The sequence below is a fragment of the Medicago sativa genome, chromosome 5 (assembly GCF_051527215.1).
Source record: "Medicago sativa cultivar Bolivia chromosome 5, Bolivia_mono, whole genome shotgun sequence".
NCBI classification, from domain to species: domain Eukaryota; kingdom Viridiplantae; phylum Streptophyta; class Magnoliopsida; order Fabales; family Fabaceae; genus Medicago; species Medicago sativa.
Genome location: NC_140753.1, coordinates 35,206,954 through 35,221,007, shown reverse-complemented (window position 1 = coordinate 35,221,007; position 14,054 = coordinate 35,206,954). Strand labels below are relative to the sequence as shown.

The 14,054-nt window shown below is 32.5% G+C and overlaps 1 long non-coding RNA gene across 1 annotated transcript; it reads right to left on the bottom strand.

Moving 5' to 3' along the window:
- Window positions 1–8,115: 8,115 nt before the first annotated feature.
- Window positions 8,116–11,159, bottom strand: LOC146922015 (uncharacterized). Its single transcript, XR_015012310.1, has 3 exons — window positions 9,996–11,159; window positions 9,133–9,329; window positions 8,116–8,213 (listed from the first exon to the last, which is right to left on the bottom strand). It is a non-coding gene; the product is annotated as an uncharacterized LOC146922015 (long non-coding RNA).
- Window positions 11,160–14,054: the final 2,895 nt, after the last annotated feature.

Genomic DNA, 14,054 nt, shown 5'->3' with positions numbered 1-14,054 from the left:
AACCTAGAGAGAGAAAGAAGAAGAAATTATGAGGTTTCCACCCTCAAAATCACTTATATACTCCCTTGTGCGAGATTACTTAAATGCCATTCGTCTTAGTCGCGCTTAACCTGACACTGATACATAAACCCCTGCTTGACTGATATTTCATAAAAACATCTTCCGTCGTACTTAACGTTCTGTAACACTTAATCTCTGATATCTAGCTCATACCTGACTTATGTCATTAACAGACATTTCCATTACCCTTACTTTTCATGAACATTTGTCCTCTGACGCGTCTGATGGGTAATATTTCGATATTGATAAGCGGGATGTTACATTAGTCCCTCCCTAAATTTTTTTATTAACTTTTAGTCCCTATTTGCATTTTATAGGGACTATTTTGGAGGACTAAAATTATCCAATTTTTGTAAAATGTTTTCAAAATAGAGACTATTTTTACAAACTTAAAAATTTTGGAGGACTAAAATTACCATTGAAATTTCATAGGGACTAACCTTAAAAACTTATGATTTTGTAGGGACTAAAAACTTATTTAACCCTTAAATTATTCGAAAAATATATGTTGATATATATTTTTTTTTGAAGGATGTTGATATATATTTTATTATTTGGCAATTTTCAATGAAATAATTAATTTAGTCATTATTAGAAAGTTTTTCATAGTCGCCAAATTTTGGTACAATATTTTGGAACACATCCTGATATATTTTCTATGCAATCTAATATATTTTCGTATGTGATTAGACATATATTTTGGCACTCAATAATATATTTTTGTACTCAAAATATATTTTTTGTACTCAATATGATATATATATATATATATATATATATATATATATATATATATTGTACTAAATTTGTGATATTTTTGTACTAGATCTAACTTGTTCCCAAAATTTCTCATATATTAGTTGTGAATTTCTTCTATAAATAGCGAGCTCACATATATTGCATTCTGCACACTGAAAGGAATTCTGAAACTTCAAATACTTTTCTTCTCTCTCCCTCTATGACTTGTGTTGACGAGTCATTCTGCCCTTCATCTATGTTTTTTTTTTGTCCATGAAATTAACCATTTTCTTCTCTCTCCCTTTTTGATTTGTGTTGAAGAAGTTTTCTTCCTTTCATCTCATTCTTTTCCCTCGAAATTAAGAGTGTTCTTTAGACCATATACCCTTATAGATATAATGTCACTTGGGAATTAAGAATGGTCTTAAGAGCCTAGTACCTTTGATAATTTATGTCCCTTCGGAATAAATAATATTTTAAGACCATAGTCCCTTTTTCGATATAATCATAATGATCATAAAAATATATTCCACCTCAATTCTTGCATAAGTTAGATGTTAGAAAAGGAGATACAAGCATATAACTAATTATATATAGTTCTCAGAATCGATCCTTGCCTTCTTCTTCTTCTTCTTCTTCTTAAGCAAGTATGTGTCCAAGAAAAATAAAAACATTTAATTTGTGAATTTAAACTCCTATGATGAAAAACAAAAGGAAAAAATAGAGTGAGAGAGAACTATTCCTCGTTCAACTCCAAGGCGGACGAAGCTTTTGATTTGTTACGAAATTTTTTTTTGGAAAAAACTAATTCAAAGCCTCATCAGTTTTGGGGTTGGGCTTGGAATGGTTCTCTCACTCTGTTCTTTTCCTGTTGTTTTTCATTGTAGGTGTTTTAATTAACAAATTAATCATTTTGATTGTTCATGTAGACTTTCTTGGTTAAAAAGAAACTTTAAGAAGAAGAAGAAGAAGAAGAATAAGAAGATGGAGAAGGATTTTAAAGAACTATATATATATATATATATATATATATATATATATATATATAACTAAATTTTGGTATCTCCTTTTCGCTTTTGTATATATATCAAGTTCTACAATTGTATATAATTTCTTGGAGATAAATTTCACCTAAAAGCGTGATTGTGGCAACTGATAGAACTAACTTGTGACTCGATAAACTGTTTTTACAAAAACTTTTATGAAAAATTACTGAATGTAAGAAAAAAATCTTAAAAGCAATACTAGATTCAGTAATATTTTAACTTCGTGTAAAATTGAGTACCTTTAACACAAGTTGGTTTCATAATAGATTGTTATTTATTTTGTATTAATAAGCTGATGAATTCTTGTTATTAATTTATTAATATATCATATGAATTTATTTATCATGACCGAAGCATTCCCATGATTTATTTTGTAAAATTTCATGAGTCACATAAGCAATAATGTTTGATGAACCTAAATTTCTGGAATATGAAAAAAAAATCTCGAGTTACCGAGTAAAATGGGAGCACATTTTTTATAAATAACTAGCGGAAATAAGGGAACTATCATGCCTGTCTGACCTCTCTTTTTACTACGCAAAAGTTTGTGTATATTTTAAGGGATAAATTTCACCCACATTTTGAAGAAAAAAATAGAAAAAAAAATAGAACAAAAATTGGTCTTATTTTTTGTCGATGACTTTCCCCGGGACCAGAATATGTCTTCACTCATTTTCAAATATGCTCAAAGAACAAAACAAATTTGAGAAACTTTTTCTAAAAGACCTCAAATTCTATTTTTATTGTTCCAATTTGTTCCTTTCAGAATTAATAATAAATTCAGTGGAAATTTGTCGAGATTAAATTATGGGTTAAATATGTTTTTAGTCCCTCCCTAAATTTTTTTATTAACTTTTAGTCCCTATTTGCATTTTATAGGGACTATTTTGGAGGACTAAAATTATCCAATTTTTGTAAAATGTTTTCAGAATAGAGACTATTTTTACAAACTGTAACATCCCGCTCGTCAGCTAATGGAAATTTCATCTGCTAAATGTATCAGAGTCAGGTAAACACGACTGAGGCAAAGGGCATTTAAGTAAACTCGCGCAAGAGAGTATATAAGTGTTTTTGGGGCCAAAATATTCATTCTCCCATTTCACTTCTCTCTCTAGGTTTTGGAAAACCTTTCCCTCCTCCTTCTCTCTAGATATGCGCCCTCCTTCCTTCTCCAATCCATGCAAACTTTCTCTCAGTCATGATCAAGCAAGGATTATGTTAGCTTAGCAAGTAAGAACACATGAAGGAAAGGACTAAAGCATGGTTTGGTGAAAAAGGGCAAGAATCAAGGATGAAGCCAAAAGCTAGGGTTTGAGCTTGATGCTTGAGGTATTGCAAGAAACTTGTTTAGGTGAGTTCTTTAGCTAGTTCTCCTACCTTGGGTTGTGCAAATCCTTGTGAGAAAAGTATGAATTGTGTTAGTATATGTTTTAGGGTTTTAGTACCCCTTTTGCCATTAATCATTGAAATTATGTTGTTTGTTGTCATGTAATTGTTCTAAGATGTTTTCTATGTATTTTGGGTGTCTTGTGTGCATTGGAAACTCAATTTTGAGGTTTAGAGGTCAAAATTACGAATTCTGCAGGTCTGGTACTGAAGAACCTCGCTTAAGCGAGAAAAATCTCGCTCAAGCGAGATTAATGCCGAATCAAATTAAAATCTCGCTTGGAATCTCGCTCAAGCATGATGAATCTCGCTCAAGCTAGATTCCACAGCACAACACTTTTTACAGGAAAAATTCATGAAATGCAGTGGTTTCGACCATGTTTTTCCCTGCAGTCTCTTATAATTTTAAAAACCCCTCAAAGTTAAGTTATCATTGCACATTACACCTAAGTATATTGGTAAAGAATTGCATGAACAACACCAAGAATTTCAATGACGAATAACACATGAGATGTTATGATATGCAATATGTCCGGGTAGTGATGAACTAAGAAAGGGATTGAAAGTAGAGCCTTGACATAGCTTGTCAAGAACTAGAATAGTTAGTAAAGAATAGAATGCTAGGCATGAGTAGTATGCTTGATTAGATACGAAGTGATATAGAGTATTCTCTTCGTATATAACCTAGAGTGACAAACAACTATGGCAAGACGTGAATTGATTAGACATCTCTTCACATAGCTAGTTAAGCAAGCATATAGTTTACCTCTAGTCGGATCGTATAGGCATCCGAGGTAAAAGAGATAGCTAGCATAGATTTAAGACTCATGTATATATATAGACCCAGACTTTAAAGTTAAAGGTGCCATGTCTCTTGGGACCACACTAGGTTGGCTCAAGGGGTTTCCATTAGGTGAAACGGGGTTAGCCGTAAGGAACCCGCATGTCACTTAGTAATTAAGATGTAGTGGTCGTGTCTCTTGTGTCCACACTAGGTTGGCTCAAGGGGTTTCCATTAGGTGAAATGGGGTTAGCCGTAAGGATCCCGCACGTCACTGCAGGAGTGCCGTTGGTTATACCTTAGATAGGTTTCCATCGGATAGATAGGGATTGCGCTCGGGGTTACTCCACTCGGGGCTTTCCGTAAAATGAACTCAGATAATGCTTGTTTGTTAAACGCTAACTTATGAATGAATCTGACTGTGCATATTATTAGATATATTATGTTATGTCATAAAGCCTTGACGTAGATCGTCAAGAATAGTAGAGCCTTGACGTAGATCGTCAGGAATAGTAGAACATAGACGTAGATCGTCAAAACTAGTATGATAGCAAGATAAGATACGTTGTTAGAAACATCGTATTTTGCATTAGAGCAAATAGATGAAGATATGCCGATGACGATCTTAGGTTTTCCCTAATCGTCCGGTTTAGAATCGTGTCATGATTTAGTATGTTTAGGCCTCGATACGTAGAGCGTATTCTTGGCATTGCGGTTCTAGATTCCCCTTGACCGCCATGACACGTATAGGAAGTGAAGCCTATAACAAGTGAGATAAGACTATGACGGCTCTAGTATGCACACCGTCTAAGTATGCAAGTCCCCACACACGTATAATCAACCGGCAGGTTGTATTTTAGACACGTGGTGACCGTAGGTTTCCCCTGAGGTTACCTATAGCCTAGGATTTAGGGGAACTCACTGAGACCTTATGTCTCATCCCAATCCTTATTTTTTTCAGATAAACAGGTTGGATTAGCAAGCTAGTAGCCGAATGGATGTTGCAACAAGTGTTCGTTCGTACCCGCTGCAGTATGATGTGGTTATTCGAGGATGCATATAGTATACTTTAGACAAGTTGAGTTGTATTTTTATGTACGAACGCTTTTGGTTGTATATATATATATTCATTCGTAGTTATATTGTTGTAATTTGTAATGTATCCAATACTAAACTTAACGCACGTGCTAGACATTCTAGATACGTCTAGTATGGGTGTTACACAAACTTAAAAATTTTGGAGGACTAAAATTACCATTGAAATTTCATAGGGACTAACCTTAAAAACTTATGATTTTGTAGGGACTAAAAACTTATTTAACCCTTAAATTATTCGAAAAATATATGTTGATATATATTTTTTTTTGAAGGATGTTGATATATATTTTATTATTTGGAAATTTTAAATGAAATAATTAATTTAGTCATTATTAGAAAGTTTTTCATAGTCGCCAAATTTTGTTACAATATTTTGGAACACATCCTGATATATTTTCGTATGCAGTCTAATATATTTTCGTATGTGATTAGACATATATTTTGGCACTCAATAATATATTTTTGTACTCAAAATATATTTTTTGTACTCAATATGATATATATATATATATATATATATATATATATATATATATATATATTGTACTGAATTTGTGATATTTTTGTACTAGATCTAACTTGTTCCCAAAGTTTCTCATATATTAGTTGTGAATTTCTTCTATAAATAGCGAGCTCACATATATTGCATTCTGCACACTGAAAGGAATTCTGAAACTTCAAATACTTTTCTTCTCTCTCTCCCTCTATGACTTGTGTTGACAAATCATTCTGCCCTTCATCTCCTTTTTTTTTGTCCATGAAATTAACCATTTTCTTCTCTCTCCCTTTTTGATTTGTGTTGAAGAAGTTTTCTTCCTTTCATCTCATTCTTTTCCCTCGAAATTAAGAGTGTTCTTTAGACCATATACCCTTATAGATATAATGTCACTTGGGAATTAAGAATGGTCTTAAGAGCCTAGTACCTTTGATAATTTATGTCCCTTCGGAATAAATAATATTTTAAGACCATAGTCCCTTTTTCGATATAATCATAATGATCATAAAAATATATTCCACCTCAATTCTTGCATAAGTTAGATGTTAGAAAGGGAGATACAAGCATATAACTAATTATATATAGTTCTCAAAATCGATCCTTGCCTTCTTCTTCTTCTTCTTCTTCTTAAGAAAGTATGTGTCCAAGAAAAATAAAAACATTTAATTTGTGAATTTAAACTCCTATGATGAAAAACAAAAGGAAAAAATAGAGTGAGAGAGAACTATTCCTCGTTCAACTCCAAGGCTGACGAAGCTTTTGATTTGTTACGAAATTTTTTTTTGGAAATAACTAATTCAAAGCCTCATCAGTTTTGGGGTTGGGCTTGGAATGGTTCTCTCACTCTGTTCTTTTCCTGTTTTTTTTCATTGTAGGTGCTTTAGTTAACAAATTAATCGTTTTGATTGTTCATGTAGACTTTCTTGGTTAAAAAGAAACTTTAAGAAGAAGAAGAAGAATAAGAAGATGGCGAAGGATTTTAAAGAACTATATATATATATAACTAAATGTTGGTATCTCCTTTTCGGTTTTGTATATATATCAAGTTCTACAATTGTATATAATTTCTTGGGAGATAAATTCCACCTAAAAGCATGATTGTGGCAACTGATAGAACTAACTTGTGACTCGATAAACTGTTTTTACAAAAACTTTTATGAAAAATTACTGAATGTAAGAAGAAAATCTTAAAAGCAATACTAGATTCAGTAATATTTTAACTTCGTGTAAAATTGAGTACCTTTAACACAAGTTGGTTTCATAATAGATTGTTATTTATTTTGTATTAATAAGCTGATGAATTCTTGTTATTAATTTATTAATATATCATATGAATTTATTTATCATGACCGAAGCATTCCCATGATTTATTTTGTAAAATTTCATGAGTCACATAAGCAATAATGTTTGATGAACCTAAATTTCTGGAATATGAAAAAAAAAATCTCTAGTTACCGAGTAAAATGGGAGCACATTTTTTATAAATAATTAGCGGAAATAAGGGAACTATCATGCCTGTCTGACCTCTCTTTTTACTACGCTAAAGTTTGTGTATATTTTAAGGGATAAATTTCACCCACATTTTGAAGAAAAAAATAGAAAAAAAAATAGAACAAAAATTGGTCTTATTTTTTGTCGATGACTTTCCCCGGGACCAGAATATGTCTTCACTCATTTTCAAATATGCTCAAAGAACAAAACAAATTTGAGAAACTTTTTCTAAAAGACCTCAAATTCTATTTTTATTGTTCCAATTTTTTCCTTTCAGAATTAATAATAAATTCAGTGGAAATTTGTCGAGATTAAATTATGGGTTAAATATGTTTTTAGTCCCTCCCTAAATTTTTTTATTAACTTTTAGTCCCTATTTGAATTTTATAGGGACTATTTTGGAGGACTAAAATTATCCAATTTTTGTAAAATGTTTTCAAAATAGAGACTATTTTTACAAACTTAAAAATTTTGGAGGACTAAAATTACCATTGAAATTTCATAGGGACTAACCTTAAAAACTCATGATTTTGTAGGGACTAAAAACTTATTTAACCCTTAAATTATTCGAAAAATATATGTTGATATATATTTTTTTTTTGAAGGATGTTGATGAAAAACAAAAGGAAAAAATAGAGTGAGAGAGAACTATTCCTCGTTCAACTCCAAGGCTGACGAAGCTTTTGATTTGTTACGAAATTTTTTTTTGGAAATAACTAATTCAAAGCCTCATCAGTTTTGGGGTTGGGCTTGGAATGGTTCTCTCACTCTGTTCTTTTCCTGTTGTTTTTCATTGTAGGTGTTTTAACTAACAAATTAATCGTTTTGATTGTTCATGTAGACTTTCTTGGTTAAAAAGAATCTCTAAGAAGAAGAAGAAGAATAAGAAGATGGAGAAGGATTTTAAAGAACTAATTATATATATATATATATATATATATATATATATATATATATATATATATATATATATAACTAAATGTTGGTATCTGTAACGCCCATACTAAACTGATCTAGAATATTTAGAATGTGCGTTAAATTTAGTACTGGATACATTAAAATTACAATAATAAAATTTAGTCCTGTATTGTCTCCTTGCCACGTACAACCTGCTGATCTGAAACAAAAATAAAAGGGATTGGGGTGAGACGAAATGTCTCAGTGAGTTCCACCTATCCTAGGCTGTAGGCAATCTCAGGGAACCTAGGATCGCCATCTGTCTCTAAACTCAACCCGTTTTGGGTTTATAAGGCTCATATTTACATAACTGAGCGATCGGGGAAAAACTAAGATCGGTAAATAACTGAATATTCTTGTCATCTTGACATATTCATAATCATATACTTGTATATAGTCATAATCATAATCATAATAATATTTATCATTATGTTAGAAGTTAGCGTTGAACAAACAATATTATCTGAGTTGATTTTACGGAATAAACCCAGGTGGAGTAACCCCGGAATTTATTCCACTCTGACCGGTAATAATTTCCAACTGGCGGGAACCCAACTGACGGGGATACCGGACTCCTCTTATTATTGTGGGGTCATCCTCACGGATAGTGCCCGTTCCAACTGGCGGGAACCTTTCGTATCCAACTGGCGGGATAGCGAAAGCCACAGCTTAAACATGTTTAAATATTATAACTTGAACTGATTTCTGATAACTGAGTTAATCCTCATCTCCACTACTGACGGGGAGCTAGAGAGGAATAATTTATCTTAACTGATTTTCTTACAATGATAATATTTCTGAATATGATAATAAAGACGAAGTGAATCTCGTCTTTAACTTGTAATTAATCTGATAATTCTAATATTTTTCTGTGTCTAATCATACTAACCTATTCAGGTTCTAGGCATATCATTGTCATATGTCATTCCTAAAGGTTATAAATAATTTCCCACGCCCTGATAAATTTATATTGACATAAGAAACTAATATATAAATTAATAAGCTAGAATAAATAAATTAATGTAGTTTCATGGAGAATTAAACTACCCAAGGTGGGGTTTCAATCTAAAGGAACTCACCGTGAATCACTCCCAGAAATTGCAACGCAGCTTATCCACAATCTACAGCTTTTGCTATCTCCAAAACTCCATAATCACTTTTCCAAAATAGCTTATGCCTTGGCTTATAGGTCTTTCCCTTTCCGAAACAACTCAACTGACTTGTGACATATTCTTACTTAATCAACCAGCATACAAGAAAAATTCCATTTCAGTCCCTGCACCAGAAGGTCGCCGTTTGGCTATTTAAGCACTTCTAAAACAGCTTAATTATCATTTAAGCACTTTTACCATTACTAAAACAGCTTATCATTTTTCCATTACTCATATGTCAATTAAACATCTCTCTCATAAGCTGTTCTTCAGAAAATAATACTTGAAACAACTTAACTTCCAACTTAAGCTATTCTTCAACGGCTTAACTAACAACTTATAACTTCTATCACATAAATTTCGACCCAAACTTTAACATAGCAGTTCCAACATGTATTATTAGCCCTATGAACCACTTATACAGTAGTCTGAACTCACAACTTAGTCATTTAAGGCATTTTGCTCAAAACAGCTTAACTGACAGCTTATGACCTCTAAACAATTCAATTTCAATTCAAATTTTCCAGAATCAATGAATTCATGTGTACACAGTTCCTATCTCATTTTTACAGCAATACTAACATGTTAACTTCAAAAATCAGTTATGGAAGTTATTGGAACAACTTATGGCTTTTAGCTTCTAGCTTCTCTTTTCAAACAGCAAACAACAGAAAAATGATGCTACTGCCAGCCCAAAATATAGAGTCATCACAGAAAACAAAGGAAATAACAACTTATGCTTCTAATCATTCAACATAACTTAAACTACATCTCTAAATATCCACTTTTACCTCAATTTAAGCTTGTCAAACTTCCGATTTTCCAAACTCATATTCCAAGCTTCTGGTTTTCTTCATTCTTGGCCTGATTTCTTGCTTCTAATGTCAATCCTAACACAATAGTTACTTCTCTACACATGAAATTCCATTTCTAGCTTGATTTTGCAAAAACCTCCAAAAGTGGTAAATATAGAGAGAGCTTGGCTTAGGATGAAAAATGGAGGGAAGGATCTTCCAAGCTTGAAACACTCTTAGTTTGTACAAGGATCCAAGATTCAAGCATGTTTGTTGATTTCTAAGAGGGAAAAATTTAGAAAATTGGGAGCTTGAAGGATGGAGGGGTGAGACACGAGTATAGAGAGGGAGAGGGAAGAAAAAAATCTGCTCTTCTAGTGAAGAGAAGAAAGTTTTAAGCGACAAATTTCATTCTCAATAGTCCGTTGGAATAATATGATTCGGTCCGGAAAGTCTTATGCGCAATTACCATTTTGCCCTTCTCTAAAAAAAATAAAGATAAAATAATTGATACTGAATTTTTTTTTTTATATGCGGGGTATTACACTCTACCCCCCTTAAAGAAATTTCGTCCTCGAAATTTTAGTGATTTAATAGCTAATAATCATAAATAATTCCTCTATACTTCCGACTTTAGACTCCAACATACGTTTATTACCTATTGATTCTTTCTGATTGACTAAATTATCAGTTTCCCATGTTACATAAAGTCTTCCGACTACCTAGCCATAGATACAACTGACTTGAATTAATATGTTAAACCGATTTCAGGACATGTTTTCCAATCTCATGTCGAAAAGATTCGATAATAACTTTCTTATTTGTAATCTGTGGAATACATTATACACATTCCGAACATATTGGATTGTAAAGCTAACCTATGCATCTGATATCTTTCTAGTAAATTCCTTGTTCCACGTACTCTTTATAAATTGTCTTAGGTTACTCCTACTTGTTTACCTTTACTGAATTCTTGAAAAATCTCATATGTTTACTAGAGTAACACTTCTATCGACTTCGTCAACTTTTATCTTGTCTTGGACGAATATGACCTTTGAGTGGTCTTTCATGCTATGTCTGGTCCCAATAAAATTTTATTTCTGAACTATGCCCCAAATAACGAGGTCTTATAATGATAATCGTACCATACTCTGTATAAGATCGTCCCTACTAAGCATTCATCTAAACATGTAATCCTAAACATACATCTAAACATGCATATCCTAAGCATATATCTAAAGATATCTATGTGATGTGTGTGCATGTGTCGGTGCTTGTGTCGGTGTACATCATTAGAGTCCATTGTCCTTTACATCATTGGCCTAGATACATGCTATGGTCTTGTAAGAATTTACAATTGCATAAAAGTAAAGTACAAAAAAAAATCCTAAGTATTACATTCTAATTTTTGCATGAATTTTAAAGTGTGAGAAAGATAGAGACCAAGAATATAAGATGGAGAATGAGATGCCTTATGGAATGCATGAAACATGAAATGAAGGAGTTAGTAGCACATGATAATATCAAGAAAATAAAGCAAGTAAAAGTTACTATAACAAAAGCAAAGAAATTACCACAAAACATAGCAAAAATGATGCAAAGCATAGCCAAAATTATACCACAAAATACAAAGCTCACATGACTTATAATCCTCACATCTTAACACATTTTTAAAAAACATAAACTCAAATTTTAAAATGGGGATCAAAGAGATATGAGGGACCATGCATTTTAATGAGGAACTTAAGCATATTTTCCATTATTCATTCACAAACAAATCTTGCAAAGCAAGTAACTAAACACAAGGCACACACATATAGTAAAGACACATTCAAACAGCAACAAGACCTTCACAACTCATATATCATGAATCAAAAACATCCATCAAGAATTGGAATTGAAATTACACAATTTTCATAGGCTTTTTACATAAAGTTTCACAATTAAAACACTAAAACATCATGCTATTTTTTATCAATTTTCCAACACAACAAATATCATAAAAGGACCACAAAAAAATAAAAATAAAGAAGCCTGTATGAATTTTTATAGAATTTTTCAAGGATTTTTAGACTCAAAAATGTACAAAACTTCACAAATTTTAACAAGAATAGTAAACAAATAACAAGAAATATCCCACACATATTTTTTAGGTTTTAAAATGTAACATCACAAAAATATCAAGAAAAAAAAAACAAGAGCATATATAAAAAATTTTAGGAATTTTTAAGAGAAATTTTTAAGTGAATAGGGGCGTAAAAAGCATGTCACATGGTGCAAACAGCAAGAAAATTCATAAAAAACGAAAAAAAAACAGTAACACAAAGCCCAGGCCCAAGGGAATATGGATTCTGGATCATCCAAACGTATCAGGGACGTTGGATTGATCCAGATCCTAAAAACCTAAATCAGACGGTGGAGACGCTTGGTCCAAGGGTGAACCAGTTCGGTTCACGCCTATATAAAGGCACATGAGACCGGTTCTTTCATTCTTAACCCTAGTTTCTCTCTCTAAGGCTCTCCTTCTCTCTATAGTTCTCTCGTTCTCTCTAGAACTTCCGATCATCTTCTCCGACGGAATTGACCACCGCCGGTGATGACGGAACCCTAACTTCATGGAAACCCTACGATCTAAAGCTTATGTTGCTCATTCTTTAACCCTAAACACAGATTCACCAACGAAATCCACAAGAACTTAACGAAACGACATAGATCTAGCTTCGATCTTCTCGGTTTTCACTCTTTCAAAACTTTTTCGAACAAAAACTTGAACTGAAACCTTTTAATGGCCTGGATCTACGTCGTTTTGCAGAGACGAACACACATGCAGAAGAAAAATCGAAAAAAGAGGAAGAGATTGAAGTGTTACCTCTTCGTGACCTTGTTGCTTCGGACAGAGAAGCTTGGAATAGATCTTCGTTCCTTGCTTCTGGTGAGTTCGTAGCTTCTAAGATCGAAAATAAATCGATTTTTTCACTCTTCTTCTTCTTCGCGACTTTCGTGGAATCCTGTGAATTTGTTGTTGTTTTATGATGAAAATTGATGAGGATTGAGTGATTCAGTGATGATTTGATGCGAATTTGAGAATCTGGAAAAGTTAGGGTTTAGGTTTGGGATGAGTATTCATCGAGTTCTTGATGAGCTTTGCTGTTTGATCTATCTTCTTCTCTTTTTTCAAAATTCCTTGTAATCGCGTCGAATTCGTCGTAGTTATCGAAGGATTCACGCTTGAATTGCAAGGAACAAGTTCAATGATGATGATTACGCATGTAATCACTGAGAACTTTGCTGAATATGAAAATATTTTTGTTGAATTGAAAGTATTTTGGCTTCAATTTCTTTGGAAATTTGTGTTGATTTCGTGTATTTGGTGATGAACTTTGTGAACTTGTGTTTGTTTTGGATGAATTTGGAAACATTTAGGGTTTGTTAGATGATGAAGTTCTTCATGAACTTCATCATGTTCTCGATGAAATGTGGTTTTTGATCGTAACTGAATGGAGAGAGAAACTTCTTTCTGTTTGTGATGTGGCACTGAATTTTTTGCTGAGTTGTTGCATTCTCTTTGGGATTGTGATGATTGGGCCTTTATATAGGTGACATGTGTTCCTGATAGCCAATGTGTGCTTGCCACGTACTCTGGACTAAACTTGGACTGAAATTTGGACTTGGGGCCTTTCTGCAATTGTGAAAATTAAAAGGGCCAATCTGCAAATAAAAAAAGGACTAAAAAATGAACTGGACCAAAATAGGACTACTCTGCAATTGTAAAAAAAAACTTAAAAATAAATTCGAAACAAACAAAAAAAAAGGACTTGAATGCAATTTTTTTTTAAAAAAAAAATTTGAGGACTATAAAAAATGAATTAAAATTTGATAATTGGAAAAAAACTTCAAGTGAAACAAAAATAAAAAACACAAAAAGGAATAAAAATGAACCAACTACTTAAATGAGGTACTTCAAAGTAACCTCTCTCTGCCAAAATTTCGTTTGAAAAGACCAAAATGCCCCTAGGGACTAAAACGACTCAAAACGACTCAAATGCAATTTTAAAA